This window comes from Xiphophorus hellerii, chromosome 19 (genome assembly GCF_003331165.1).
Source record: "Xiphophorus hellerii strain 12219 chromosome 19, Xiphophorus_hellerii-4.1, whole genome shotgun sequence".
NCBI lineage: Eukaryota > Metazoa > Chordata > Actinopteri > Cyprinodontiformes > Poeciliidae > Xiphophorus > Xiphophorus hellerii.
This window is the reverse complement of record NC_045690.1, coordinates 19,534,923-19,539,936: the sequence shown is the minus strand read 5'-3', so window position 1 is coordinate 19,539,936 and position 5,014 is coordinate 19,534,923.

Here is a 5,014-nt window from a genome sequence, read left to right as displayed (position 1 = left end):
TTCAGCACTGACCTTACTTGAAGGGAAAACTTAAGGCTTACAAAAACTTTGTATTTTCTGTCCTGGAGGGTATACTAAGAAGCTGGTTCAGTTGTAAAGCAGGTTAAGTTAACCTTGTGCTATAGGTAAAGCACCTAATTTTCTTAACTAAATGATGCCTGCAGGTATATCTATTAGCAGGTTTAATTTTGCCTGCACTTGGTTGTGTACATTATTTTAAGTGTATTTGACAAGTTTACCAAAATATAAAAAATGTCATTCAAACTGCATTTGCTTTGTTTTACTTTTTACTTGTACTTTTCATTACATTACTTGAGTACATCCATTTTTACAGTAATTTCCATACTTAAGTACAAGAAGTTTCAGATACTTTAAGACTTTTACTCAAGTAACATTTCAGTCAGTGACTTCGACTTTTACCAAAGTCATATTTTGGAGAGGTACTTGTACTTTTACTTGACTCTGAGATTTCAGTACTTTATACAACACTGCAAGCTTCCGTTCCGCGTGTGGCCAGCTGGCCGCCGCCTGTTGCAGCTAATCAAAGAACGTAGATCCACGTTCTTTGAGTCAATAGCGGCATGGGTCGTCATAGTTCATAACAGCGAATTTTAAAATGAATGCTACCACTGCGTAGTATATTGAAATATTAAACTAATCAATGTAGATTTTCGTTTATTTATTTTGTTTTTGTTAAAAAATACATATGTTTTTTTTTTTTAAATTAGTATGGCAAAAATTGGTCGGGACTATTTTATATCCCTTGAATATTGGTCGTGACATGTCACGACCGTCCATACCCAAACCTACGCCCATGCCTGCCTGTAAATCTAAACATACAGCCAGAGCTACAACGGAATAGCTTAAATGGAGTCATTTTCATGTGTTGGAATGGCCCAGCAAAAGTCCAGACCAAAATCTGCCTTGGCATATGTTGAAAAAGCTGAAAATTAAGGTTCACATAATCCAATCTGATTAAACTTGAGTTATTTAGCAAAAATGAATGGATAAACATTTTAGTCTATGGTTGTGCAAAGCTGATAGAGAAACACCCCTAAAACATTTGCAGCTGTAATTTCAGAGAACGGGAGTTCTACAACTTAACCAAATCTTTGATGATCTTTTAATAACTGTAATGAAGACATCTTCATTACTGGGACTATTTTTACTTAAGTCACTGTATAGCACTTTAAAAGCACTTTTTGCACTTTATTAACAAGCACTTTATTTAGCACTGCACTCTAAGCATAGATTTGCACATAAATAACAATTAGCACACAAGTTTTAACTGTATTTATTGAGTATTTTTAGTGGTTAGCATGTAGCTTTTTGTTCTGGACTTTGCACAGCTGCTCCTCATTGAGAAGTGAGGTGGTTGCCTGTGAAGGGAGGATAATTGGTATTCAGAGCAATGAGCTACTGGTGGGTAAAAATGAGCAAATGTTTGTGCATAATCTGTTTAGTGTGGAGTGCTAATGTGAAGTGACCTACCTGTCTTTTCGGTGTTCTCTCCAGGGTGTTTGGACAAATACTGCCCCGGGGGTCCAGACACTATTTATAGGTTCCGGGAGAGGCCATTGAAAATGATAAAAGGGGTGAGGGGGGGGATTGTTTATGGGTTTTTGTGGTGTTTCGTTATGGTGTAATGATAAAACATAAAATATTTATAAAAAGTAAGTGAAAATGTTTGTATTTGGTAAAAGGTATTTTATTTAAATAGGTGGAGATTGGTGAATTGAGATTCCCCTGTGAATTAAAGATGGTTTGGTCCGTAACAGCTGGGACTATTTAAGGCTGCAGTTTCACCTGTGAAATGATTGTTGGTGCTGTGAGAAGAATAAACCGTTGCTGTTCCACCTGACTCTGCCGCAACCTTTCATCCTCACTGTAAAATCTAGCCACAAAAGGGTGGCTAAATTATCTCCTCTGCTTTATGTTCATTTTCTGTTTTTAAATATTTCTCTAAGTAGGTCCACTACTCAGTACAACTTGAGCTACACAAAATCTGGTTCAAATGCATTTCAAAAAGACTTACTCATGTTTTGGCCATAATGATCCTTTTCTGGTGAAAAGTCAGAGGTCTAATATCCATTGCATGTTCCAGATTTGATAGTTCAGATGTCTCATAATTTGATTAGGCCCCTTACAGACCAAAAATCTAACCTTTTGACATTTTCCCATCCTCCACAGCCCCTCCTTTTCTTTCTTTCATAGAGTCATTCTTCCTCAAACCAAGTAAATCTCCCACTGTTCACTGTCTGCAATAAGGTCTTCTCACGCAGGATCTCAGTATAAAATTTGAAGGGGGCTTTGTCGCCCTAGCAACAGCCACAACAGAGATTAACGTGTTCCATAAATTAGAATATGCAATATGACAAGGCACATTTGTCACATTAGGATTACATATCAAATTTTTTTTAAAAAACAACATTTAAGCTGTTATTTGACATTAATTTAATTAAGATGACATTTCTGTATCTTTGTTTGTTGGTCTGGTGCCATATTCTAATCTTAAATATTATGCTTTCTTTAGCAGCAAGCAGAAAATCATCATAATTAACAGAAATCAAGGGATTGAAAACACCAGTTCGTGTGTAAGTAATCTATATAATCTGCTCTACTTTGACTTTTCAATAACATTCTAATGACCTGGAACATGGTCAGAGCGAATGGAATCAGTTTTCAGAAATCTAAAAGACAAGATGGCTGTCCTCCACCAGAAAACAAAAAATATGTCATAATTTTATCTGGATAATGAGGATACTGGATAGTTATTAGCAACTATTTAATGCAGCCACTGGGATTCAGTGAGAGTAACAAACCTACAAACAAAACTGGGCCCTAAGCTGTTATTTTTCAAATTTGTCTAACCTGTATACCAGATTATATATGTATATATATATAAACCTTTCAACCTAACTGTAACTAGAAAGTTTAAATTTAATAAAAGAATCATACTCCAAAACAATGAAAAGAGTTTGCACAACATCGAGAGTTTGGAAAGTACTTCCAAGAAAATGCAGTATCTTCAGGAAGATATGTCAACTCAGTTGTTTTACTTTGCTGGTCTGTCTGCTCCACTTTTAAATATGGAAAATGATGAAAAAGACTAAATAAGCATAGGCATGGATGGACAACATTCTCAAATGAGTAAAGAAAGACATACATTAAAGGAGAGGCAATACATCCAACACAGCAAATATGCCAGAGTGACGTTTTTTTATTTTCAAAACCCTAAAACATTGGGTTGATTAGGCTCATATTAGCGTTCATCTGCATTTAACTATCACAAATGTTTTCCGCTGATAAAAACTACTCAGAGGTGATAATAAATTAGTGTCCCTTAAAATCCTGCTGATTCAACTGAACAAAACATACTGTTCAGAAATAACACTAAAAGATACAAGATGTAATATATCACAGCTAAGTTTTCACATGTTGCAATGTCCCAATATGTGAGACACATCTAATCAGCGATCCCAGCTCTACTCCCACATCTGCCATTTTCTTCCAACTGTGGGGAGACAAAAAATACAGAGTCAGAGACCTCGTCAAGTGAGCAGAAGATCATGTTTTGGGTTGTTTCAAGTACATCCTAAATGTTTATTATTGAATTCAGTGAAGGAGAGGCTGCTCACTGACCTTCAGCTCACACAGAGACACACTGTAACTTATGTTTATTATTAGATGCAGACAGACTGGCAGTTTAGCAATAGAAGGCAGGGAACTAGTTTCCAATTGATGTGTAACTTCCATGTCCTTCACGCTAACAGCCTGAGGCTATCACAGGTGTGGGGTAAAACACACGTTCAACAGAGGAACCAGCAATTCTTGGTTTGACTTTTTCCTCTAAAAACTGAAAAACAAAAGTCAATCTACCCTCTACTCTCTATTAATTGCGCAGGTGTATACTCACTTGGCAAATACTTGTGATATTCATTCAATCACACCCAAGTCTTCGGCAGGAGATTTTTTAAAATAAAAGTAAAAGCTAAGAAGATTTATATGAGGGGCACTGCACTTACTCAGTTTTTCATCTTTTAAGTTTCAGTGTCTGGCAAAAAAATGGTTTCAGAGAAAAAAAAGAATGATTGTGCTTTCTACACAAATATTTGTCTGCTATCAGAAATACTTATGAAATACATATTTTCTTAAAGGGGTGCCAAATGACCAAAAAAAAGTTGGCCAAAGAAAAGAACCTTTTGGAACTTCTCAAGAGAGGCGGGGATTCAAGAAAAACAATTCTGAAAGTAAAACCAACACTGTTTTAGACACATAGGTAATCAAAAGTTACTTTAGCTTGGGTATTCATTTCATGTGTGTAAAAGTGATATCAAAGTATCTGAACAAAGACTACGCTAATGTGTAATAATAATTCTTTTTTTGGCCTTTAGGTAGCAAACTGCATTTTCTCCTCTTACTTTTTCACATATATGTAGCTTTCTACAAAAGTAATGACAGAAGATCAACATCTAAAACTTTGTAAGCTTCTTTATCAAAGTTTTGGGTAACTTTGCCACTTGAAACAATGTTTTATTTAACTGAAGTAAAGGGTAATAACATCTTTGGATTTAAAGTCAACTCAAAATCTCTGAAAACAGGAGCTTGAAACAATGTGTCTGACTGTATGAAAAGGAGACGCGAGATGGAAGAGCAACAGAATGACAAAATGTCCTGAATCAGTAGATGACTAAAAAAAAAGATTGCAAAAACGGTTTACCATAGCTCCATCAACTCATTCGATGGCCTGAAAATGTACAGTACGTGGGCATTTAAAAATAAGCCTAAAACTTTAAAAAAGCATGATAAATCAAGTATTGTTTTCTGGAAGCTTTTGCTTCTTCAGCTTTTACATAATTTTGTTGGACTTAAGCCCAGAATTATCCATAGCTCTGGAAGAAATGCATTTAAAATTATTTTTCATTCAAACAGAGCATCATTTCTGACTAAGATGAAGTATCACATTTAACAAAATCGTGATTCTAGTAAAAATGGCAGGCTCACAATTATTGAT